The sequence below is a fragment of the Castor canadensis genome, chromosome 12 (assembly GCF_047511655.1).
Source record: "Castor canadensis chromosome 12, mCasCan1.hap1v2, whole genome shotgun sequence".
NCBI classification, from domain to species: domain Eukaryota; kingdom Metazoa; phylum Chordata; class Mammalia; order Rodentia; family Castoridae; genus Castor; species Castor canadensis.
In genome coordinates, this window is record NC_133397.1 from 80,045,059 (window position 1) to 80,072,975 (window position 27,917).

The following is a 27,917-nucleotide window of genomic DNA, read 5'->3' on the forward strand; positions in this document are numbered from 1 at the left end:
CAGGAAGCTCCGGGAACAACATTGGCCCAAACACTTACAAGTTCTTGGAAGGAAGGAGAATGCAAAGAGCCACTCACAATGGCTGTTTCCTCCTCGTGTACACAGAGAACAGGATTGCCATCATCGTGATGGCGGCGATGACAATGTTCTTCTGCAGGAACTGCAGCAGCAGCCTGCACAGCTGATTCTTTCTTTGGATATCTAAATGAGAAGACACAGGAAGAGTACACAGAGCAGTGACTCCATGTGCATCCCTGCTGGATGACCCACAACAAGGACCACATGCAAGGACAACCTAGTGGTTCTGCTCAGAGCAGGACTGAAAGCATTAGTGTTAGTCACTGGTTACAGAAGTCCTGTAGGAGAAGGAGCTGGCTTTGTTGTAATCTATTACAGATTTATAGCCTGTCCTGTGGTAGGTGAGATGCTGTGTGTATGGGCTGGAAAGCAGCAACACAGTCAAAGAGAAGGTTCAATAAACCACAGATTGTAGGAGGTGAGAAAAACAGAAGAGAGTTCCCATGGTAAGAGAAGGCCCTGTAGAAGTGAGAAGACCTATGGCAAAGACTTTTGAGAACAATGGAGTTGGGAGCCTGGGGTACAGCTCAATGTTAGACCACATGCCTAACATGCAATAGGATCTGGGTTTGATCCACAACACCACCAAGAAGTTTTTATTTAAAACAAGGACAAAACTCTTCTCTGCTGCTCCTTTCTTTCTGTCTATCCAAATTCAGAAAATTCCATTGGTTATGCAATCTGCCTATGGGTGTAGTTATGGAGTTGAGTCTTGACTGTCAACTAGACTGGATTGGGAGACTAGTAAAGCACACCTCCATACGTGTCTGTGAGGACATTTCCAGAGACAATAATAATGTGGGACAGTAACTGAGGGGAAAGACTCCCCCTGAATATGGGCAGCACCATCCAATAGGCTGGTGGCATGGATGGACTACCACAGAAAAACAATTAGCAATTGCATTATGTTATGTAGGAGCTGAGGGACATTTTAGGGACTGAGACGCACTGGCACTGTATGAACACTCCTGGGTGGGACACACCTAACGCTTGCAGGAAAAACCATTACACATGGAGCAACAAATGGTGCTGAGAAAACTGGATATCCACATGCAAACAGAAAAAGGTAGATCTTGATCTAACACTATATACAACAGTTAACTTGAAATGAATCAAAGCACTGGAGATGTAGTTCAGTGGTAGAGTGTTTGCCTAGCATGTGTGAGGCCCTGAATTCAAACTACAGAAAAAAAAAAGATCAAAGAGCTATATCTAAGAGTAAGACACAAAACTATAAAACTAAACATGAGGCAAAAGCTTCATGGATATGAAGCAAAGGATATTGCCTATGAAGACAAAGACAGGCAACAAAAGAAAAAATGCACACATTGGACTTCATGTGGTGGCACACAGCTATAATCCCAGCACTCGAGAAGCAGAAGCAGAAGGACCCTGAATTTGAGGACAACCTGGGATACACAGCTAAAATGTGGAGCAACTGAAGTGACCATCAGTGAATGAATGAATAAGGAAAATATGGTATATACATAAAATGAAATGTTCTTCAGCTTTTAATAATAAGCCAGGTGTTGGTGACTCATGACTGTAACACTGTGCACTTGGGAGGCTGAGGTTAGGAGGATCATAGTTTGACCCCTTCTCCAAAATAATTATAGCAAAAGAAGTGGAGCTGTGGCTCAAGCGGTAGAGCACCTGTGTTGAGAGCACGTGTTTTGCAAGCTCAAAGCCCTCAGCACAAACCCTAGTCCAACCAAAAAAAAGAAAAGAAAATTCTGATACATACTACATTGATGAGCATCTAGAGCATTATGCTAAGTGAAATAAGTCAGTCACAGACAGATACAAAGATGGTGGTTAGCAAGAGTATTGGGAGGAGGGAATGGGAGCTATTATTTAATGAATATAGAATTTCAGTTTTATAAGATGAAAACAGTTATAGAGATAAATGGCAGTGACAGTAGCACAAAATTATGAATATGTTTAATAACATTGAAATGTACACTTAAAATGGTTAAGTTTGTAAATTTGGTCACACAGCTTGATTACAACAAAAAATTGTTTTAAAAACCACACATGGTGGCACAAGCCCATAATCTCTGCATTTGAGAGGCTTAGTTGGGAGATCTCAAGCTCAAGGCTACAACACAAGACTGTGTGAAAGAAAGAAAAAGATCACATGCACCAATTCTTAACAGCTACAAATCACAGTTCCATCCACATATGCACAGTGACCAGGCACCGGGCATCACCAAACATCACTACGACCAAGTGGGGTTTATTCCATGAATGCAAGGTTGACTCAACACTAATTAATGCCATACATAATAGATTTAAGGAAACATCATATGTAGTTTCATGGGTACTGAAAGGCCCTATACAAAATTCAAGAGCCATTCCTCGTGGGGAGTGGATTAGGAGAAGCCTATGGGAATTTGTCATAAGCCCAGCTGTGCCCAATAATCGGCAGGCTGAGTTTGGCATGGCCCCAGCCGCAGAGGAGTGCAGGATGCAGCGCAGCTGCTGTTCCTAAGTTGTTTACGTTCAGAGAAGTAGGAACACGGGTTTCTCTTGTTACAGTGTCATGCCCCTACCTGAGAACTGTTGCTCCATCTCCTTGTTTATCACTGGATATAAAAGACTCGCTGAAGGAGACAGGTTTTTTCTGATGGGGGGTTGATTAGCTGGCTACAGGCTGCTGCTGCTGCTGCTGGCTGTGTGTCTCCACCAGAGCAGCTTTCTGCACTGAGAACTTTATACATAGGCTTCAGAAAAGCTAAGCTAAAGGAAAACTAAAGAGAACATGGGACAGTGCAAGTCTAAGGACTGAGACTTTAAGAGTTATGCTAATGCAGTTTGTAGATGCAGCTGTGGTTGTTTGTTTGCAAGTCTGAACACAGGGGCTTTAAGAAAGCTAAATAGAAAATATGGGACAGAGCAAGTCTAAGGAAAGAGACTTTAAAGAACAGAAAAGAAGCGAGGCTTTAAAGAAAGACTTTAGAAGTAAGGCCTTAAAGAATACAGAAGTCAGAGTTATAGAGAAAGGAAGCAATGATGCTGCTGTGTCTCCATCTGAGTCCCCAGCACACCTGGACCCAGCTTTATGCATGTTTGTCTATCGTTTGTCCTTTCTGCATCTCCCATCACCCCCAGTTAGGTTCAGGAGGAACAGGAGCTTGTGAAAACTCCCTACAATTCCTGATTTCAAAAGTACTCCAGCAAATAGAAATTGAAAGAAAAAATTTCAATATGTATGTATGTACTTGTGTATATCTATATCTATATCTATATCTATCTATCTATCAATGTGTGTATGGTTGAATAGAATAGATCAATAGAAAGATAGATAATCTCTCATATTAGCCTCATAACTGCTATCTTACTCAGAAAACACTAGAGACATTTCCTCTGAGAGAGGTATAAGACAGCATGGAACTATATCTCCACTACTACTCAGGAGTGTCCTAGAGATATTAGCAATGAAATTAAACATGATGCACAAATCAGTGACAGGAACAATAATTTATAAAGAAGTAAAATCATGTCTATTTGCAGATGATATACCAGCAAACCTACCGAGTAAGGTTCTAAGATATAAAATGAAAACACAGAAATTGGCTACCTTCCTGTTACCAAAACATTAATTAGGTAGAGGACATATAATAGGGAAGTCACCACTTACAGGAACAACACAGAAAAGCAAAATTATTTAGGAAAAGTTTAGCAAGATAGGTGAAAAACTATACATGAGGAAAAATAAGACAAGCACTGAAAGAGCCAGAAGTATACTTGAAGACATCCCATTCCTAGGCTGGGCAGACTCAACATCAGCTGTGCCAAAGTGACTTTTGCTTTAGAAACATAATGCAGTGCCAAGAAAAACACCAGCAGACTTTTGATAGAGGCAGACAAGTTGATATTACATTTTATGGGGAAAAATACCAGCAGACTTTTGATAGAGGCAGACAAGTTGATATTACATTTTATGGGGAAAAACATACAAAAAAACTGGGTGGTCAGATCATAGGAAAATGGAGTAATCCAGACTAATTACGTCAAAAATTGTTAGGCGAAAACACGTGGCAAAAATTTCATGATATTGCATTTAGGGATAATTTCTTGAATATGACACCAAAAGCACAGGCAGCAAAAGAAATACAGACATTCTAGCCCATGTGTGGTCCTCAGTATACATTTGTCCACTCATCTCTTCCCAGGCAATACCAGGGACCAAAGGAATGCTGAATTTTAATCAACGTGTGCAATTTACAGGAGGAGACAAATTTAGGGGTATTAGCAACAGTCATTTTAAAGAATATTCTGTGATCCCAAGCCATCTAGGTCATTGTCCCCAAATGACAGAGACTTGTCTCCTGGTGACTGCAGAAGAGTCACTGAGAGAGTGTGTGAAAATGAGCAGATTCTTGGGTTCTACTTTTACAGACTGTTGGTGTATTCCAGGAGTAAGGATTTTTAATAAGCTCTTCCCATTGTCCAACCTCCACCCCATGCTGATACAGCCAGGGAAGGGAACCAGTGTGCCTCTCTGGACACTTTGCCCCAGGAAAGGCCACATATCTGTAAGTTCAATGACTTTTTTTCCCAGTTTTTCAAAGGAAAAAATAGGAATAAGGTTCCTAGAATATTTGAATATCCTGTCTTCAGGGCCAATCTTCTGCCACCATAATAAGATGAGTAATTTGAGCCTTTGGTCACTGGCTGACAGAAGCACCTGCCCATGCTCCTCAGGGGATGGACAGCCTTTCTCTGGCTAGCCTCAGGAATGTGCTTGGCCCCTCACAAGCCCCACCATCCCCAGGAGAAAGGGACTTTGCTGGTACAAGTGGGAGGAGGACTGGATGCTGTGTCAACTCACCCTCTTCATCCTGGCATTGGTGTGCCTGCCAAGAACAGACCTTCTGGAATTCACATTTTATAGAAGCAGAGGTTCACAGGCTATTACAGTATCCTCAACCTGGCCCGGGATTACACATTCTCCTGATCTGGGGTAAAGCACCTGCAGTACCCAACCAAGATGTCTCTATAGGAGATTGTGACTCCATCTGCCAGAGCCATAGCACAGCCTCATATTTGGTTCTGAACTCAGACAAGAGGAATTCCTCTTGTATTGACCCAATCCCAATTTTGTCCATTTTCACTTACCATTATTGAGAATTTTGTTCAAAGCATCAAGAAATTCTTCTTCTTCTGGAGAATTCCAGGCATCACTGAATCCTTTGATGAAACACATGGAAGAAAGAGAGATTTTCTTTAGTCACACTCATGAGCATCGTGGGCCAATGTTTCCTTGTACATTTGTAAGTTGAATGCTTGTATGCAGAAATGTGTTTGAAAGGGAATAGGTGAATGTGGAAAGAGATATCACGTGACTGCTGATCGCAGAGGAGCCCAGTTAGTTGAGATGGGAAAGGAGCCTTGGGAACTGGACTGCACAACAATGTAATCATGTCAACACATATTCAGTCCCCTGCTGCCAAGGTCACATTTATCACTGTTGGCAAGTTGCTGATTCAGAATTATATCCTTACTACCTGTGATCACATACCTGTCTTAGCTCTCTACTCTTCTTCAACAACATGGAACTGCTTTGAAGGAACAGTAATGTTCTTCATTTTTGTGGTTTCGATGATGTGACAAGTCACATTTGTTCTTATCATACATCGAGTGACGTATTAGTGATCACATGTCTCCCTCAAACTACTTCAAGCCCATGGGAGTAGAAAGTGTGTTGAGTGGAAAGTTATTGTGCTACCTACGCTTCATGATACCAGAAACAGTGGGCCCCACTTGCAAATCAGGTTCCTGTCCTCTGAATGGCTTCCATAATGGCAGAACCTGTCTTACCCTGCCCAGAAAGGGTCACCCCAAAGCATGTAGATAGTCACACTTTAGATCAAATAATCCACAGTTGCTGGAGTTATAAAAAGAATTTTAGACAGCTCTTTTCTTGATACTTCAATTTTATACCATCCACCAGGAGCTGTCTTAAAAAATTCTAAAATAATAGCATCCTCTACTTGACACAGTATACAGGCTTACAGAAATACGCACTCATTAAGTGTTAACCACATATATTTGTCTTCATCAGCATCTGCTCTGTAATCAGCTGGCCTGATGTTCTCAGTTCATATTTCAATGCAACACATGGCTCTGGAAGAAACACCTGTGATAGAATCTTGTCTCTAGGGAAACAAACAAAGGCATGTTAGCACCACAACAGAGGACTGACATTCTTTACTCTGGAATTACCTAAAGAGGTCTCTGAATATGTCAATAAATGTGACAAAATGCCCTGTCTTGGCAAGGGAGATTTCAGCTACCTAAATCATTTCTGAAACCTGTAACAGAATTGGATATCCTGTGCACTTAACACGGTCCACCAAAGATACATGGCTAGAAATTCTGCCCTACCTTTTATGATATTTAGTGCCACAGTGCCAAAATTTCCCTTCTCATTCTTGGTGTCATTCCCCTATAGAACTTTCCCCATGATGACCCGTGAAAGTAGTAGAAACATGTCAAAGGGTCTTCTGTTGTAAAACTGTTATTAATGTTTTAGGGCTCCATTTTTTGAATGCAGTGCCATCCAATAGGCTGGTGGCTGAGGTGGAATAAACATGGAAAAGTGAGGAATCCAACAGGGCATTCTCCAACTTTCTGCTTCCTGGTGCCGTGAGGTGATCAACTTTGTTATACTGCACTCTTATGCCATGCTGTTGTGCCTCACCATGGACCAGAAACAGGGAGCCAGTAGACCATGGACTGAAACCTTGACCCAAAATAAATCTTCCTCCTTTAAACGGTTTCTCTCAGGTATTTGTCGCAGCAACAAAATACTGACTCACATAGTAAGTTTGAGGGTTCATCAAGCATATGCCAGATAGGATTTCAAGCTGTTATGGAAATCTTGAGATGGCTTTGCAATACTACTGAGCCTAGACTTGGGAGTTTAGGCAATCATTGCTGGATTTCAAAAGAAGGAGATCCAGCTGATATCAGGGACTCCTTGGCTTAGTCACTCCATTTCTTATGTGCCCAGTGAAGAAGAAGGCATCAGAGAAATGGGACACAGAGATACAATGACAAGAATCAGCTGGTTTAGTGTAGAGAGATGCTGAGAGAACTGGTGACACAGGCAAAAAAGTGCTGGTGGAGGGCCTTCTAAAGTCATGGGGAGAAAGAGAGCTATGCCCCAAATCTTCATCTCTGCTGTCAAGAGGCAGCAGATAATTGGTTCTAAGAGCTTGCTAGGAAGAACCCAGAATATAATTTCTGAAAGGCAGGGAGTTACAACCGGTTATTCCTTTGACACAGAGTGCTGATGTGGAGGGTACACAGGACTTGGTACCAGCATGGGCCAGTTTCTAGCCACTCGGAATGGGAGCAGCTCACTTGGTTCAATAAGGAGGGAGAGATGCCACACATCAGGAACTACGTTAGCGCTTGCCATTTAATCCCTCCTGCTTGTTAGAGAGCCTCAGTGCCCAGAAGTGGAGGAACTCATGCTTATGGTCAGAATGACCCCGTCAGCAGAAAAGTAGCACCACTAAGGAGAGGCTTGGTTCAAGAGGGAGAACACCTACCTAGCATGCATGAAGTCCTGAGATCAAACCTCAGTACAAAAAGAAGGGGAAAATGTAGCATCTTCACAAAAAGATGGTCAAATTCCTATAGTTCATTTCAGTTAAAAATCTTAATTTCAGACTACATACTTTTGCAGGAGAATTAAAGGTGTGCTAATATGTATTCAGGTAAAATACCAAGAAAGGCAAAGGATATTCTGCAGTCATCTCTATGTGAAGATATTACTAGGTTTGTTCTGTAAGGATTGTTACCTGGATTAACTGCTTCTTGAGACATTTCTTTAGTTTCAGTTGTAATTGCTTTCATACATCTCTGTAGAAAAGAGAGGATTCCTTAACTCTCTTCTCTTCTGAAATGTCATCTACAAAGACAAAAAAATAACATGTTGTTACAGTTTGGGTCTTGATTATCCTCAAAGACCCAGCTGTGAAAGACTTGGTCAGTGAATTGGTGCTATTGGAAAGTACTGGAACCTTTAAGAGGTGGGGTATACTGGGAGATCTGCAGATCACTGGGTGCATGCCCTCAAGGAGGACTGTGACCCTGTTCTCTTTTTTGCTTCCCAGCCATGAAGTGAGCAGTTCTGTGCCACTGTAAACTCCTGCCATGACATGCTGCCTTACCACAGACTCAAAACAATAGTGCCTATCAATCCCAAACTAGAACCTCCTGAAAGTGTGAGCCAAAATAAACCTTTTCTCTTTTTAAGTTGGTTATCTCATGTATTTTATTATAGTGACAGAAAGCTAACACTCATGAGGACATTAAAAACCACCATTGGCCTGTGATTAATTCTGTTTTTATGATGAAATAAGAAGTGAAGAGTTGAGGAGGATTTTTGAGAAGATTCTAAGTGTCTTGGTTTCATTACTTTAACAAATTCCTGGGTCTCTAACCCACACATGACGGAGGACAGTGGTTCTCACAGTGGAGTGCTTCAAGGTGACTGGGAAGGCTTGTTAAAGCCCAGATCGTTGGGCCCCACTTCAGGATTTCTGACTCAGTAGGCCTATGTGGTTTAGGTAGGCCTGAGAATGTGCATGTCTCTCGGATCTCAAGAGACACTACTGGGGCTGGTATCGTGGCTCAAGTGGTATCGCACTTGCCTAGCAAGCATGAGGCCCTGGTTCAGCACGGCCAATAAAACAGGCAAGAGATATTACTGTTTCCAGTCAGGAGTAACTTTAGAGGACCTAATGAAGAACTTCCAGCCTTTCTCAGAACCTCTGTGAACCCCCATCGCCATCTCTACTTACATGAAATAGCATTTAAGTACTAAGACTTCTTCACAGATGGCATAGTGTTCATGAAAATAGTATGTAATCCACAACGTCCTATACAAAATGTTTCTTGAGTTGCTAGGACAAAATAAGGAAGTATTTATTGAGAGAGAGAGAGACTACAGAATGGTTTAGAAGAATGAAGACAGGGTGAATATGAGAAATATTCATATCCTAGCTCTGCCATTGGCTATCTTGACTCATTTGCATAGGAGAGCTGGCAAAGGGCCTGAGTGAGTTTGGCTTGGAGAACTGGGAGGACAGGAGAGTTATCAGACAGGAATCGCCCCGGGGAAAGTATGAAGGGTGTTCTGAGAGGTTCCAGGGAAGGAGCTCTGGGAAGATCTGTTTGAACTATTTAGCAGATGGAAAGGAGAGTCATCCAAATGGGAATGGTGGAGGTTGAGAAATAATGACCCTCACACCCCCAGAAGAGTCCAACCCTGGAAATCCCAGGCCCTAGAGTGGAGACTTCCTAGACCCGAAGGGCCAGTTTGGATCAAGTTTGGTTATTCCACTTTGGTCAGCCTCACAAAGAGGAAAGGAATCACTGCAAATGTGACTAGACTATCAAGTGTGTATAATAACCCCCTCATGAAGCTCTAATTATTCCAGGGAAAAGAGAGGAATTTTTTTTCCTTTTTCAATTTGGCTTAGAAAATAGAGAAAATTCTCATGCCATGCACAGATGGCTCACACCTGTAATCCTAGCTATTTGGCAGGTTGAGATCAGGAAGATCATAGTTCGAGGCCAACCCAGGCAAAAAGTTAGCAAGACCTTATATCAACCAATATCTGGGCATGGTGGTACATACCTGTCATTCCACCTATGCAGGAGGAGAGTGCTTCCTGTCCACTCCAGGCAAAATAGTTTGTGAGACCGCATCTTAACAGAAAATAGCCAGGGATAGTTGTATATACCTGACATCCCAGCTATAGCAGGAATCATAAAATATGACCACCATGCTCCAGGCTGGCCTGGCAAAAAGCAAGACCCTAATTCCAAAATAAAGAACCAGAGCAAAAAGAGGTTGAGGTGTGGCTCATGTGGTAGAATGCCTGTCCAGAAAGTGTGAAGTTCTGAGTTCAAACCTGGAGAGAGACAGAAAGAGAGAGAGAGAGAGAGAGACCTCCATTTAATATGACTTATAATTACTTGACTTTAGAAATACCAACTTGTCAAATCAGACAGAGAAGACTGTGGATGACAGGAAGCCAGTCCATCAAAGGACCGTGCTTGCCTAGCTTTCTCAAAGAGCAGCATAAAAACTAGCCTTTACCTTTGAACATGCATTTTTTTCTTTCCTTCTGTATAAAATGGTGGTGGAGAGGAAGAAACAGAACTAAGAACTGTTCTCTACACTTATCATCAATATGGTAATAAGTTTTCATTTAACTAAGTTTCTTTCAAGAGTTTAAAGGAAGTTTATACATTGATGAGTTGGAGTTTGATCATTTGTTGGATTGTTTTCAGTGGGAAAAATAAGAACAATTATCAGGTTTTGATACACGCAGTTGGATTTCCAAACTTCTTTTCAATTTCAGATAACTATGAATTAGATAAGCTTGATACACAGCATAAGGTGCCTGGGTACAGGGAAAGGTGGGTGGGGTAGAAAGGCAAGGGAGGGCAACAGAAAACAGTAGACAGAGACCAAGTGAAATCCAGAAATATTGAAATTTATATTTGTAAAAGACACAATGGACACTATCATAGACCAAGAAGGAAAATGGTAGGAAAGGGGGAGAATCATCCCCAGCAGGACTGCAATCAAAAGAACAAACAAAAATCTTAGGAAACTCCACAGGCTCACAAGCTGGCACTTTGCGAAAATAAAGTTTCAAATAGGAGATCTGCACACCATGCAGCAAGCATGCTGAAGAAGGAACCCTTCACTTCCTAGCTTACTCATGGTTGCCAGGGAAGGTCTTACAGTCAAACCTCCCAGGCAGAGGAAGAAGATCTTGCATTTTTTTTTAAATCTCCAAGCCCCAAAGGCTTCCCCCCTCCAGTGGGCCAGGAAACTGGTTGTGACATGGAGTCCTCTTCATAGATACAGATCTACCTGAGTAGAAAATGCAAGCTGCAAACTGTGCTGCAGAGTCAAGGTCAAAAACATTAGTGAGCTACAGCCTGAAGTCTGATGAGAGGGAGAAGCTGTGTATGACCACAAGTAGGGGTTTTATGATAGAGAACCGAGAATAGAGCATACAGGTTCAATCAGAACCTAATGCCTTATCCAGGCAGTTTTAACTGCTTTGTATGCTCTAAGAGGGCTGAAGAGATTGGTGGAAAGCAGCCAAGTGTCAGGAGTTTCTCACACAAAACCCACATGGACAGTGCACATCTAATGTGAGGAAGCATCCAACTGATATTGAGGGGGGCGCCTCAGGCTTAGCTGGTGGAAGCAGTTTGAGGACAGCTCCTGCACAAGAATCCAACCCAGCAGGAGGGAAGGCAGGACAGAATTCAGCCTGTGTATACTCCTTTCTAGTTTAATTTGTTGGACCACAGAGAGAAAAATAGCACAAACTCTCACTCTCTCTCTCTCTCTCTCTCACACACACACACACACACACACACAGTATACTGCAATACACAAGTCTTGTGGTGGGGGGTGGATTGGGGAGAAGCTTCATTCTCTTCTCCTCACCTGGGAAAAAAGTGACCAGTGGCTTTGTTCCATTGATATTGCTGATTAATTAGTTGTGATTGTTTTGCTTTTCTCTGTGTTCTCCCTTGGTATTATTTCTTATTCCTTCATCTTATATATGATCCCTCCCTTTTATATCTTGCTTCTCTCCGTTTTCCTTTCCTCATCCCCCTTCATTTTACAGTTAATTATTAATGCTTCTAGTTCAATAATTTTTAAATTCCTAGTTTATCCTGTAAGTATTCTAGTTACTTACTTTTCTAACTTTAGGACAGTGTGGTTATTGTGGAAGAGGCCCTCTTTTAAGTAAATATGGTGGATAGAGAAAGACTAAGGGCCAGATGGAACATGGAACTGAGTTAAGCCAGTCGAATGGACTGGATGGAATGCAAAAGTAAAAGCCAAGATCACAAGGTGTTCTTGTACACATGAAATTCAAACCATGATCTCGGGAAGAGACAGCCAATCATGAAGGTCCACAAAAAGGCACACAGCCAGGCAAAAGTATCCAAACCCAAGGTATAAAACCTACACACAATCCTGTCTCAGAGCACTATGCTCCCTTGCCTAGATGCTCACTCTTGCTCCCTTTGAACAGTGATTCTTTGTGTTTCTTACTCTCCTGGCTTGGTAAATTCTTTTACCAACTTGTTGCTCCAAAATCCATAACAGTCAATGCTTGAAGTTGTTTTTAAGTACATTTAAATTCCTGGTTTGTTTCCGAATTGTTGATTTGTTTCTTTTGTCTTCTTTCTTTCCTGTGAGTGATAGTGGGGATCAAACTTCAAAAGAAGGCTGTTCTCTATGAAGTCTCCCCTTTAAAAGAAACAGATATCCATCCCAATAAGTGCACAAATTGCACCATAGAAACATAGAAAATATGAAAAAGCAAGGCACTATGACTCCTCCCAAAGCTCATAACTCTTCAATAACTGAATCCAAAGATACTGAAGGGGTTGAAATGCTGGAGGAAGAATTCAAAACTCTAGTTTTAAAAATAATCAGTGATCTCAAAAAAGATTTAAAAGAACAGATAGATGAAGTAAGGAAGTCAAGTTAAGACTGGAAAAGAAATGGAGCAACATGGATGAGAAATTGTGCAATTGAGATTCTGGAAAAAAGCAAATCAGAAATGTTGGAAATGCAAAACTCACTAAACAAAATTTTAACAACAGTAGATAGCATTATTAATAGATAGATCAAGCAGAAAAATATCAAAGATTAGCGATAAGGCCAAGAAGTATTAAATTTACACAGTAAGAAAGAAAAAATAAACAAGCATGACTATAATTTTCAAGAATCTGGGATAAGATCAAGACATAAAACCTAAGAACCCATGAGGTAGAAGAAGGATCTGAGATATAAACTGAAGGCATAGAAAACATATTCAATGAAATTATAGGAGAATATCTCCAAATAAATTCCCTAGAGAGAAAGATAGAGACATCAAAGTACAGGAGACATTTAGAATCCCAGAAAGACATGTTACATTATTATTAAAATGTCAAGACTACAGAACAAAGACAGAATATGAAAGAATGCAAGAGAAAAATGCCAACTTGCTTACAAAGGGAAATTCATCACAATTATGTCAGACCTCTCACATAAGCCCAAAAATCCAGGAAAGCAAGAAACAATATAGTTCTAACCCTAAGAGTAAATAACTGCCAATCAAGTATACTATATTCAGCTAAATTATTGTTGGAGACATAAAGAACTTCCAAGATAAGCAAACATAAAATAATTCAAGGACAAGCAAGCCAGGATTGCAGGAAATACTTAAAGGTAGCCTCCGACACACATGTGAGGAAGAAGGACGGTCACAAATGTAAGAGCTCAGGAAAGAATAAATTTAAGGAGAGGAGTAAGTGAGCAAATGAAAATTAGTAAAGAATCAAGCATGTTAAATTCAATTAACCAGAAAACTCCTACGTTGGATGAGGGAGAAAAGAAAAGAACAAACACTAACTGGATCAGTTCGGGGGGGAGTTACAGGAATCAGCCAATATCTCATAATAATAACCCTAAATGTACATAAACCGTCTCAATTCTCAGATTAAAAATCACATACTATGTGATTGGATTTTAAAAATCTAACGATTTGTTGTCTGCAGGAAACACATGTCACTGGCAAAGACACTGAAGGCAAAAAGATGCAAACAAACATATTAAGCAAGTGGAAGCTGAAAGCAAGCAGGAGCAGCTGTACTTATATCCGACAAAGTAGACATCAGCCCAAAATTAGTCAGAAGAGGCAAGAAAGGTCACTACATATTAATGGAGTGAACAATCCATCATGAAGTTGTAATGATTATAAGCACATATACACCAAACATTGGGGTACTTAACTTCATAAAACAAAAACTACTGGACAGAAAGGGACAGAGAGGTACCAACACGTTAATAATGTGTGACTTCAATATCCCACTCTCATCAATAGATCATCCAGACAAAAAAAGTGAACAAATGAATTTCAGAGTTAAATGCACCATAGATCAAATGGCCTTAACAGATAGCTACAGAATATTGCATTCAATAGCCACAGGGTATACATTCTTCTCAGCAGCTTATGGAAGTGTCTCCAAAACAGATCACATTTAGGCCATAAACCAAGTTTCAACAAATTCAAAACCACTGAAATATTTTCTTGTATCTTATGAGACCATAGTGGAATAAAACTGGAAATCAATAGCAAGAGAAAATATACACACACATGCTTCTTGAACAGTATACTTTTGAATCAGCAGTAGGCTACTGAAGAAATCAGAAAGGAAATTTTTTAAATTCTGAAAATCAAATGAAAATGAAAACACAATTTACCAGAACCTTTAGGATATAGAAAAAGCAGTTCTAAGAGGGAAATAGCTATGAGTGCCTATATTAAAAACCACAGGGATATGAAACAAATAACAAAATGATACACCTCAAGGTCTTAGAAAAACAAGAACAAGCCAAAACCAAAATTAGTACCTGGAGGAAGTATTAAATATGAGGGTAGAAATTAATGAAAGGAGACTAAAAGAACAAAAAAAGGATCAATGAAACAAGAGTTGATTCATTGAAAATATACAAAGGATTGACAAACCCTCAGCCAAACTAACCAAAAGAAAGAAAAGGCACAAATTAATAAAATCATAGAAGAAGCTTGGACTTGGAAATGAGGCCTTATACCATTAGCCACAGATCTCTGGATGGTTTCAAAGATATTAGATTGAGCCATATGAAATTGTAGGGTTTTAATTTTTTTTACCAACAAAAGTGATACTCAAATGATTCAAACCAACATTATAATCCCAAAGGAAATTTTCTAATTGATATATTTACCTTTCTTTTTCTTGTAGGACTGAGTCACATGCTTCCTAGGCAGGTGTGCTAACACTTGAGCCGCTCTACCAACCCAACATTTTTCTAATTTTGAGGTTCTTAGACACCAAACATCACTGATTATCAAGATAAACATGGTAACCAATTTATAATGTGATCCTTTCTTTACAAAAAATAAGAAATTGACTTGAAACATAGTTTAGCATGACCACTACACATCTGAGACCTTGAGGTCTGGGAGAATAGAAGAAGATAAGCCCATTTTATAGTTAGAAGGTGGTCAAGCAATGAGTCAAGTTCCTACAGGGGAGAAAAATATAAACAAAGTTGGCTAGAGAAGAACAGCTTTAATTTCAAGAACATCTTTTGTATCATGCAAGTAGTCCAGAAAAATCTACCAAGATGACGGGCTGGGACCTGTCACAAAAGTGTGAAAGGTGGTATTACGCTTGTTCTAAGGGAGCCGAGCCCAGCAGGGCACCTGATGCCCTGCAGTGTGACAATGGGTGGGGGGGGGGGAAGAAAAGGTTCACAGTAAGCTTTTGTATTTGAAAATTCTTTTATACAGTTAATACATAAGAGGGAAAACACTATTCTCTCATGACTCTCTGTCATTGTTCTCCAGTGATAATGTTTTGAGCACATCATTGGCCCCGAAGGAATCTACTCAGGAGACCACAGAACAGCTGGAGACAGAACTTCTCACCCTGTGGACACTGGGCTACTGGGATAGTTAGAACATCTAAGGAGAAGCATCTGGGAATTATTGCTCTATGTTATGTCTGCAAAAGTATCTGCATTCAAGCTCTTCCAAGTGTCCTTAAAACTGACACAAATTATGCAGTCAGAACTGACGTCTCTCAAGGCGTCCTAAGTTGAAAGAACAGCACTGACTCTAACTTTTTGACCTGCAGCAGGTTACTTATCCTCAGTTACCACATATGGAAAACAGAGATGCAATAAAAATGCTGCCTCCATAGGACAGCTGTGGAAATTAAATGAGATAATGTGGTTGAAATCTCTAATATCTGACAAACAGTAAGTGCTCATGATGTTAATTTGATCATCATAATAGTGATAGTTATTGCTGCAGAGAAGCATACCACTCATTCTGATATTTCCCCATTTACAAAATGTTATTAAGCACTTTTCTCTGTGACTCACTCCTCGTCCCTGCAGGCACAGTCTAGCGCCTGCACAAGACAGTGTGATGATATGTCTTATGGTCATTTCAGTGTATGGATTACAACAATGACCAGTAAATTTTAGGAGGCTTGATATACTTGAAAAACATAAATATATTTAGTATAAGGAACAAGCAATAGCATCATAGCTCTATAGAGGTTATATATACATATTAGTTTAATTGTTGTTCTTGAAGTAAACCTTAGATTTTTATCAGTTGCAGGGGGAAGAACAGTTTTAGTAAACCCAAATAGCCCAGTCATAGACACTGTATGTAGGGTACTGACTGTATTAGAATTACCCAAGAGAACAGTTGCTTAACCATGAGGTGATCTAGAAACTTTTACATAAACTGTTAGAAAATAAGAGGCATGGAAGAGGCAGAGAGACAGCTCAAACACCAGCACAGGGTTTATTGTTCAAGCAGAAGCTCTGTGAAGGGGGAGCCCAGAAAGAGAGCTGGAGCCCATTGCATTCACAAGCTTGGGAAAGATACAGGAGGCTAGTGGAAAAGTACCAGGAAGGTCATTAAGGGATCCTGTTGCCGGGCAACCAAGAAAGATAAGTTGTATTTAGGTCACTGTCTCCCCAACTGTCCTTGGCATCCATCCAGGGAAATAAAGGTTACAATTGTCCCTTTGTCAGTTTTGGGGGTTGGGTGGGGAGTTTCTAGTAAGCCATCTGCAAGGGAGGAAGGGGTCTGATCCTAACATGGCTGTCCTCATTTTTAACCCCAACTTAAACTAACTCTTAAATGAACATGATTCATTTACCTTAGTAGTTAAAACCCTGACGAAAAATTACCAGAGAACACAGGTAAATATTTATGGGGACTAAGTGTGGAGTAGGACTAACATCTCCACTTTGTTGACTCCAATAAAAATTGGAAGTTTTGACCTCCAGTGTAGTGCTCCCTTTTGAATTTTTATTTGTTTTATCCTATCTGGAAGGTGTACTTTGGCTTTGTTTTTTTTTTCTTTTCTTTACATAAGTAAATTTGTCTCAATCCTCATATCAGTGCAGCAGTATTCCCTGTGCTCACCTGTCTCCTGCTCCTCTGTGTTTTAATAGACTTTTGTTGTTTTGATAAATTTGTGGATTAACCTCTAGCACCAAAAATTTTTGACAGTTATCTTGACAAAACAAAAACCATTTTAAGACAGTTTTTGTAAATGTTATTAAGAACAATATTTTAAAGATAGTCTTGTTGTTATGAACTTAGAAAATTAAGTTTTAGTTTAACATCAGTACATTAAAATTTGACCTTACAAAACCTTTAATGTAACTGGATTTTAGTCAACTCAATCACTTTCATAACCATTTATAAGTTTCATCTTCTTATGACAACTTACTTTGTACCTTTATGACAATTTGTTTTGTATCCCCTGGGGGACCTTATCTTTATCATCTTATTGTAAAAGTATTTTTAACCTTTTATTTTTAAAAACCATATCCTTAGTACTATATATATATATATATATATATATATATATATATACACATATATATATATACATAAATATATATACATATATATGATATATATATATGTTACCTGTAGAAAAAAATTCATAAAACCTTTTAACTTAGAACCTTATACTGTATGGAAAAACATCAGAAAGAAAACAACCTTAAAATTATTTTTGTATAAAACCAATTTATAGAAAGCCCATTTGTTAATAGACCCAGGTATTATAAGAGAGAATTTAATCCCAGATGTTATTTCTGACAGAATGAAACAGACTAAGGTTATTTTTAACTATTCCAAATTTAAGATTTCTGCTGTAGGCTGTGGTTCCCTCTTTTTTCTTCTCCTCTGGTCTGAGCCAGAGTGTCAATCCCTGAATGCCTGCATCCTAGTGAGACCTGATTGAAATAAGTTTGAAAACCCATTTTCTTAAAAGTAGAAGTAGAACAGAGTAATAATTTTTTACATTTACTTTATAATAAGAATCATCCTCAAGATGTTTACATATTCAAATATAAAAAGCTTAAGCGGTTTGTAATAGAGATAGTTAAAACAAACACCATGGTTTTTTGTTACCTTGAATATAATATTAACCTTATAACAGCAGTTTAAGAATCATTTTGAAGATGTTTACATATACACATACATACAAAAGTTTTATAAATTAAGTATGTCAGGAAAAAATGCCAACTTACGCATGCATGATAAGAGCTGAAATTCCAAGAGCAAATTAAATTTTGTCCAGTGCTTTAAACAAATTTACACATGCACACACACACAATTGGAGTGCACTCTCAAAAAAAAAAAAAGAAAAAATGTTTAAGTTATACCCAGAGGGCTATCCTGCGGAATAGCGGATGATGCATCTCTTCTCTCGGGATTCTCCCCCTTTAGAACTGAATTTTCTGTTATCCATCCCATAACCTCAGTTGTTACTATTTCCTGGGAAAAGCTCAAACCCCTGTTAACTCTTGAAGGTGTCTTACACACTTTTACATAGCACAGTACTTCTACCCTGCTCCCTGAACCTGAGAGACACAGCTTCACCCCAAAAGGCAGTTACTAGCGGTCTCTGGGAGGTGTTCAGTGTCCCATTCTGCCTCCTGGGATGGGCCTGAATTTGAACCTGGGTTCTTACCAATCTGAAGAATTGTAATCTTACCAGGTCAGTTCCTGCACCTCACTGGGTTCCCTTGTACATCCGAGGCCTTCCCCAAGGGTGATCAAGGCTGGCTTTGTGGAGACTAGATTCCCAAATACCGTTTTCCAAACTAGTGTTTCTCAGGCAGCAGACTTGCCATCTTTGTTTGCTTCCTGGGAGAACAATGGCCCTGTATCACAGCTCTCTTTGAGGACAACTCCTACACCACATTGTGGGGTTGACACACTCCAGAGAGCTCTGAAAGGACCAGTTTTCTGGGTTTCCTCTTTTGTGAAGACTCACTTTTGTCTCTCCATGAGCCCAGGAGAAGGAGAGGCAGCCAGCATTGCCCTTGGGATAGGGCATTGTGGCAGCAGCAAGAATAAAAGGGCATTCTCTCCAGAGAACCTCAATTGAGAAACCTCAGTTTTCCTGATTACGGCATGAACAAAAAGGCAAAAGGGCAGCCTTATTGAGTTCTGCTATGGATTTGATAAGGCATTTAGATTTTTTATTAGGCCCCTTGCCTAGACTTAATTCTCATAGGGAAACAATTGGCAAGACACTTCTGCCTCTAACAAAGACTGTATTGTTCCATATGAAAAAAAAAAAAAAAAGAAAGAAAAACCAGTTTTTCAAGGTTTATGTCAATCAGGTCTCACTAAAATATAGGCATTATCTTGCAGACAGTAACTTTAATCTATTTCACTTTGTCATAAGTATAATTTACATTCAGTTCTTTCATAATTAAATCTATTAGCAATTGTGTCTTTGTAAGTTACTGTATAGAAAAACAGTTTGATTGTCTTTCTTAATGGATCTGTAAAGAATATAGGAAGGCAGTAGGTATGTTTTGGGGGAAAAGTTAAAGGGAAAAAGAATGTGCTGTTAAATGAAAATGGATTTTGTAAGGAAAGGTTTTTCAAAAGGAAGAAGGAGAAGGATAAACCATCAGAAGGTTCAGAACATCATGTGAAGTTTCTAAGTAGGTCTTAAAAGTATATAATAGATGGAACTTACAAAAGTTTAGGTGTAAGCAAGTTTACTGTAATCTAATATTTGCCTGAAAGATTTTCAAGAGTCATGTCAAACTCAAACCTGATTATCTATGTTCAGAAAATAACAAGGCTATCTTAATATTGTTCTGCTCTGAGTAAGATCTGTAAAAAAACTGTCCTAAGAAAAGGTTTTTAAAAAATAATTACTCGTGCTTTCTCTTGATCTTGTCAAACTTTTAAATACTTAGTAAACTAAACCTTAATTAAAAAAAAGGTCATTTAAGTATTTGTTCATGTAAAAATCTCCTAAATGACCACCTTACATCTGTATGACAGAACAGCTGTTGTTTTGGGTAATTCTGGCACCACTGGTACTCTAGAGATTTGTAACTAAAAGTATGTAGATCTATGTGTCTGGACTTATCTAAATATTGTACAAACATTTGCAGAGTTAAACGTGTGTCAGTTTAATATATGTAAATATATATGAACAACTAAAGCTCTCTTTTATCCAAAAGCATTACATCTAACCCTTTGGCACAAAAAACGGTTAATAAAACTTTTGGCAGTTTTGCTGTTTGTAATCAGTAACATTAAGAAAAACCCTGCCATTTGGGCAATCCTATTTAAAACCTGGCCTATATTTGTCTTAGCCAAATAAATAGTAATGTATATTTGAAATGTACTTGTGCATTAGGAAATAAGACTACTTGGGATTACAGGCACTGTACCCCTAACTTATAAGAGAGTAAAGTTTTGGTTTTAACTTTTGTCAGTGCTGTATACCTATTATCTTACTAGCCAAAAATTTCAAATTTTACTTCAAAGGGTAAAAGAAGCTAAAATTAAAATGTATATCTAATATCTATGTAGCTATGTTAATTGTTGCCAGCTCCTTTGTAATGTATTTATCCTCCCCAAATATATAAGCCTTCTAAAATGCAAAGCTTAAAAATAAAAACTTTACCAAGCAGATGTATTATGCCCATGTGTTCCTAACACAATGCTGCCAGTCATAATTATTTTCCTAAAATGTTCTCTACAATGAAAATAACTAGATATTCTGACAATTCCTAAACTATTGTTCAGTATTTTAGCCATGGCTATTCTAAGTCTTACCATTCACAGTCTGGGTCCTTCTCTGGAGTGTTTGCAAGTAAATCCCCAAAATGACTCTAAGTGCCTATTCTTCAATTGAGTCAGCCTTTTAGATATTTGCTTTTGTTGGCTTTTTGTATCCTCCTTGTAAAACTTTTAACTCTTGTCTGTTGACATTCTAGAGCATTTTTAAGATGTCAGGACATCATCCATAGGAAAGAGAGATTAAAAATGTACACAAACCTAAGGGCTACCTTTTCTAAACCTCTCAATTTGCTTATATTTTGGCCAAATGGATCTCACCGGCAATGACTTCCACCTAAACTGCCTGTTGCTTCCCCTCCAGCATGGGACCTGACCAAAAAACCCAGAAAATTCTGATCAATGAGGGATGTTCATTAACCAGAATGGCTAATTAGCAAAATCTTCAGAAGAGACCGTTCACAGACAGACAGTTTGGAGACAAGGAAGGAAAGCTATCACAATCCAGATGGAGTCAATTGTGCCAAGCCTTACAAATTTACTAAAGCCAAGTGGTTTTTAAAGAGGTGTCCTTATGCATGGCTATCAGACATCCAAGCCTAGAAAGCAAATTCATATTTTTGGCCAAGGCCTTCTAATTAAATAAAGACAAAAATGACTATTCTTGTTGTCTCCTAATGCATCTTGTCTATGCTCATGGATTTATTTTAAAATGGGTTCCCCTACACAGACTATTTAACTGGGAGTCTTCTGACTTTTACTTACTCTGTATTCTACTTTATAAAGCTGTTTCTAATTTTAGACTTAAATAACAAGTAGCTTTGATGTAGCTGTCAGTTATCTGTCCCTTTCTGTATTTATCACTGGCCAACAAATCCTAATTCCCTAAACCCTCAGGTACTTAAACTGCTTTTGCTGAAAAGCACTGACTCCCTTCTTGGGCCCACAGATTAACTAAAAACAGAAAAACAGCATCTCTCCATTTGTCTATGGTCCTTTGCTCTGAACTACCCCTAGCAATTACACTCTGCACAGAATGCCGCACTTGCCAGATAAAAACTCCCGAAACTTCCCAAAACAAAAATCTGAGACCAACGCAGTCTCACTGTGGCTGGGACTGTTTAAGTATACATACTTGTGTGCCTTGCCCCCGGTTCTTTTGTCTACTTAAACCTGTAGGCAATGTCTACACCCCAAGATCCCTTGGTTTTCCTCTTCATGCTGACAACCATTGGCTCATTTGTATTTAACTACATGTCTCACTTTATCTCCCAAAGGCTACATTCCTTTATACAGGCCTCCACTCACAGACATGCTGCTCCTACAGTAAAAATGCTGCTTTTATGTCACCTAGTCCAGGATTGTCCATGATGCCTAAGAGACTTTGAGAACGTGCTGCCAATCTCCAACAACAAACAGCTGGGAACAGTGCCTTATGGGCTAAGTGGATGCCATGGTCCTTCCTCTGCTGGGACCTTTGTTTTATTCCTCATTGTGACTTTCTTTTTCAAACACTTTCTGGTGTTTCCCAGAGACTCCAGGCCTTTGTCCAGGATACTAACCAGATCAAATCAATTCTGTTCCTCCAACAGGCCCGGTACGGTTGCTGATACTCCCTCCCCTTAAGAGAACCTGACACCCCCATTCAGCAGGAAGTAGATACAGGAACATTGGCACCCCATTCCCTTTCATTCATTTATATATATATATATATGTACACACACACACACACACACACACACACACACACACACATATGTCAAAAGGCAAGAATGTTAGGGTGAACAAAAAGAAGCCATGTTAGGATTGGACCCCCACCCTTGCAGTCAGCTTACTGACACCCCACCACTCACTGTAAGGACCACATCTAGCCTGAAGGAAATGACAAGCCACCAGGTCACCAGGGATCCAAGCTGAGCAACTTATCTACCTAATTACCACTTATCTCCTCTAGCTTCCCTGAACAACTTATCTACCTAAATCACCACTTATTTCCTCTAGCTTCCCCTAGCGATGTTGACTTCACTCTGGAAGAATTTTCCCATTCAGTGAGGTTCCCTTCCAGACCACTCCCCTATATCTACTCCAGGTCTGTAAGTGGCTGTGGGCTCCAGCTCTCTTGTTGGGGACTCCCCCACCACTGCCGTGGGACTCCTTCCTGAACAATAAACCCTGTGCTGGCATTTAAGCCATCTTTACACCTCTTCCATGCCTCTTTCATTCTAACAGTCTATTCATATATGCAAAAAATTGGGAGTAATCCAAACATTTCTAACCAGATGGAGAGGTACAGTGTGGTACCAACTGCTTATAAAGAGTCCTACTTCACACTAAATACGAATGCACGTAGTCATCTGGAGACCTCTCAAAGGGCACATGCTGAGTGAACACAGCAAGCCAGAGCCTTGGGCTGTGAACCAAGGTCCCATCTGACCTGCACGATGGAGAACATGTCAGTAGGGGGTAGAGGGGATTGGGGCTGACAGTCTCCATCTAGATGGAGGTCTAGTAATCAAGTATACATTTGCCAAAGCTGAATTTTTCACTAGGGTGGTATATAAATTTTATGTGTGTGTGTAAATTTTATCTCCTTTTTTTTAATAAGGGGGAAAAGACCTGCAAGTATGAAAATGTGCACAAAAATAGCTGAAACAGGAAAAGTTATTAAGGTCCATCTACACTGCTGTATCCAGTTCCCTGACCCCCACACGAACTCTCCTCCAACTTCCAGGCCTGTGCCACCCTCCCTCAGCTGCTCCTCAGCATTGATACCACAGTCAGCAGGTAGTGGTGCCCTCCTCAATGCTGGGTTCCCCAAGTGATGACACCATGACCCTTCCTTCCTGCTTGGACCTCACAGATCTTTCTGTTCCTTAGCAAAGTCTTGATTTACCTCCTGCTCTGATTCTTCCTGCTCTCTCTCCTGCCTGTGTCCCTACCCTTTGCCCCTTACCTGGTCACTCTGGCTATAGCTACACATGCTGCCACATCCACCCCTCCCCCAACCCAGATATCAGGACTGACATTGGTTTGTGCTGCCAGCATCAACCACCACTACTTTGATCTCCACCAAGTGTTTCTATTAATACAAACTGAGATCCAGATAGAACTCACTTGGTACTTGTGGTTGGCTGAACCTCAGTCAGTTTCCATGTGAGCTAATTAAGCTCTAGGATCAGGAAGCCACTCCTAGGCAATTCTTCCTCAAGGCCTCCCCTGCTAGAGAACCTGCTGTGGCTCTCTGTGCCTCCCTCATTGAATCTAAACTGCTCTGCCCTCTGCTCTTATTGGGCTGTGTTACTTGCCTTCCTTCAAATTCACTTCCATTCTTTTATATACCCGGTGCCCACACTTAGTGTACCTCTTCTCCCTTTGCTCCATCTTCCCAACTCTAGTCAGCCCTTCCTGGAAGCCTCCTGGAACTGCACCAACAGGACAAGGCAGCAAGGTGGGGGCTTATCGGGGGACTGTGGGGAAGGTTGAGTAGTAAAACTGGTCTCTGGGGCAGGAAGCTGTGGCAGGAAACACAGTTTGAGAAGCTCCACCCCAAAGAAGCCACAGATATAGCCTTGGTAGCAGAAATCAGGTTAGGGCAGAAGAGAAGGTTGGGGAGACTGTCCTTTGAGAGCCAGTCCAGGACCACAACTGAAATTGGCATCTCAGATCCAAGGCTAATGCCAGAGGCAGGAGCTTGCCTGTGCATCTCAGCTTTGTATCACTAATCCTGTCCCATTGTGAATGGCAACCATAGTGACAATAGCAGTAACAACTACTGCCCTGCCCAGATTCTGCATCCACCTCCCTCCTTGGCCCTTCTCATTGGTAAAACACAGGGGCCATGTTCCCCAGGGTCCCCATGAACAGAGATGCTGAGGACACCTGTGGAAGAGTTCAGAAGGAGGCAGAAGAAAGGCAAGGGAAAAGACACTAGAGCAGGTCTTCATGGTGTTCTCCCTCTGCAGGCAGCTCTCAGAAGAGCTGGGCCCTTCCACAGCCTCGCAATGCGACTTGAAATATTGGGCCAAGAGATCAAATGTACTGGGCTGAGCCATGACCTACAGACTCATGCCCCACTCAGGAGAACACACACACACACACACACACAGACACACACACACAATCATGCCTGGGCTAATCCAAGGGGCATTGGAGGGCAGACTCAGGCAGCTCTTTGTCTCAGGGGCCCTGACTCCTGGCCCACTGTTAACCTGTTCACCTACAAGCCCTCACCTTCTCCCCTGACTAGTCCCCTACTGCCTCTTCTTGAGCGCACATCTTCAAGGTCTTCATTAGTCCTTCCCAGAGCTGACAGGCTCCTGAACAGCCCATAGGCAGTCTTAGAACCCTAACCTTGGTCTCACAACACAAGCTGGAGGGGAGGAGGAAACCTTTGATCCTCAGCAGGACAAAGCTGCCTGAAGTTCCACCAGTCAAGTGTCCTCTTTGGGTAACAGCTGCATTATGTCATACAAGATATGGGACCTGATATCCCATATTGCAGACAGATCTTATAATCCAAATGAACTTAAAAGGGAGAAAGGGCCAAGTGGGCAAATGTGCTTTCAAGTGCTGGGGAGAACTCATTAAAGGCTCTGAGAAGGCCTATGTGGAAGGAACTTTCTGGCTTTGTGTAGTGCACAGAGAGCTGTCAAGGTCTAATGCTCCATGGAACAAAACCTGAGCATCAAAAGTCCCAAATTAGTGGCCAGGGTGAGGGCCCAGAGGGAGAGGCAACCTTGCCAAAGAGGGAAGAAGTGATTGGACTGCTCCTCACAGGAGATGGAAAGTACTACTGGCCCCTCACAGCCCACACATCCTCTACATCTGGCCTCCACTCCAGCTTCCATCTCCCTCTCTCTGCACCCCTGGTCCTCACTTTACATCCCCTCTGAAGTCATGTTTCCTGACTCTTCCTTCCCAGGGATACTGGTCTCTCAGTGTGCACACCACAGCACAGGTATTCATCATTTAGCAAAGTCCATTTTGGTCATGATAACTCACACTTATATTAGTTAGATTTACTGAACATGCCATGGAAGGTGACAGGTGCCATCATAGGGAATCAGACTCCACAGATCTACTACAAAGTAGATCTGCCTTCCACTAGAGAGTGGAAGGGTGGTCCAGGGTAATGAGCTAAGCTCATCTGACCACTCTGAAAATGGGGGAGTGAAGGTGACCAACACTAGGAGGGTTGAGGGGACACTAAGCACCAAGCACAAGGCCTTGATCTCCCTTTGTGCTGTCACATCCCACTCTCCCTGAAGGCCTCTGGTGTTCTCATCTGATTTGGGATAAGAGTTCAAAGAGGTTTCCAAGGTCCTGCATGATGTGCCATGACCTCTTGACCTCACTCACTCACTCACTCACTCTCCTCCAGCTGTTTAGGCCTCCTTAGGTTACTTGCTCAGGTCCCTTGAAGTGTGGTGGGTGGAGGGAGCATGGTTCAACCTCAGAGCGTTTGCACTTCCTGTTCCCTATTCCTGGACATTTTATTCTGAGTACCCTGCATTTTAGTCAGGTCTCTGCCTAAATGACTCCTACTCTAAACCCTTTCACTGACAGCCTCTCCTCATCTCTCCATCCCTGCCCCACCTCATTGTTCTTCATTACCTAAACATCATACAAATGTGTCAATGTATTGACACATTATCTCTGTACCCTGCAAGAAGGCAAAGCATCATTCAGCAATATAGGCCTATTTACTGTAAAGTGAATGATCCTGCACTTGAAAACACTGACAGCATTAAGGCTCCACAGGCCCACCAGGCTGCCGCCCTACAGATCCACCAGGCCCATCGGCCCTCTAGGCCACCGCCCCACCAAACCACCATCTGCCCCCCCAACCAGGCCTCAGCCCTGTAGACCCGCCAGGCCGCCATCCAGCAGGCCCCCTAGGCCGCTGCCCACCTGCCCACCTGCCCACCCACCACCCGCCACCTGCCGCCCGCCACAGCAGAACAACTAAGACTGTAATTCTACTGTTCCTGAACCGGTGTTTTTGTTTTTGTTTTTTTTCCTTTCTTCAAGGGTTTGGCTGTCTTTTTCACTGTTTGTTTGATCATCCACCATCTCTCCCTGTTGATTTCTTTGGTTCTCCATTTTTTTCTCTTTCTTTCTTTTTCCTTTTCTTTTTTCTTCTTCTTTCTTGGTTTTGTTAGTTTTACTATTATAACTCAACTAGTACAAAATTACACATAGTCCAGGGACAGAAACTGTACCAAGTAGATGATGGGAAGATGAAAAAGGGATGGAAATCATTCACCGCCAAACATAAATTAGTACAGGATTCAAAGTGAAATGAAGAAAACAGATACCCAGGTACACACTCCAACAATACAAAGAAATACTACACCAAGGAACCAAGCGAAGGCCACAAAAACAATCTGAAAGAAGAAATCCCGCAAGTAATCAATGAGAATGTCATAGGGATGTTACTAGACATGGTCAACCAAAATGTACAGGAGGCACTCAAGAACTTCCAAGACAACAAAAAAAAAGAATATGAGAAAACACAAAAACAAATAAGTGAAATTATAGGAACCCTAAATAAACACCAAAGTGAAACAGAGAACACCATAAACAGACAGATAAATGAATTAAGGACAAAAAATTGACAATATTAAAGAGGAAGTGACCCATGATATGGAAAACCTCAGAAAAAAGAATGAAAGAGACATACAAAACAAAAGGAAAGCCATTCCAGCAGAATAGAACAAAAAGAGGACAGAATCTCAGAACTTGACGATGAAATGGTAATTAAAGGAAAAACTGAAGAACTATTAGTCAGACAACTCAAGACCTGTGAAAGGAATATGCAAGAACTCACTGACTCCATCAAAAGACCAAACCTGAGAATTATGGGCATTGAAGAAGGAGAAGAGGTGCAAACAAAAGGAATTCATAATATATTCAACAAAATAACAACAGAAAATTTCCCAAATCTAGAGAAAACTATACCCATTCAGGTATAGGAAGCCTCCAGGATACCGAACAGACTTGAAAAAAATAGAACTACCCCACGACATATTATCATTAAAACAACAAGCACAGAAAACAGAGAAAGAATACTGAAGGCTGTAAGAGAGAAAAAACAAATAACAATTAAAGGTAAACCCATCAAAATCACAGCAGATTTCTCAATGG

General features: G+C 40.7%; 1 protein-coding gene across 16 annotated transcripts in view; it reads right to left on the minus strand.

Moving 5' to 3' along the window:
• The window catches only part of LOC109676984 (uncharacterized protein C2orf92-like), a 177,610-nt gene that overhangs the window by 30,536 nt on the left and 119,157 nt on the right, over positions 1 to 27,917 (minus strand). For 7 of the 16 annotated variants that reach the window (XM_074050179.1, XM_074050178.1, XM_074050180.1 and 4 more), the window contains 5 exons: positions 9,737 to 10,013; positions 7,893 to 8,002; positions 6,109 to 6,239; positions 5,200 to 5,271; positions 78 to 201 (listed from right to left, as the gene is read on the minus strand). The gene's annotated coding sequence lies outside the window, so the exon portion shown is untranslated. Of the gene's footprint in view, positions 1 to 77; positions 202 to 5,199; positions 5,272 to 6,108; positions 6,240 to 7,892; positions 8,003 to 9,736; positions 10,014 to 12,154; positions 12,793 to 18,247; positions 20,676 to 24,132; positions 26,601 to 27,917 lie in introns of those variants that run through there. The other 9 variants (XM_074050187.1, XM_074050188.1, XM_074050186.1 and 6 more) reach the window with 9 other exon arrangements.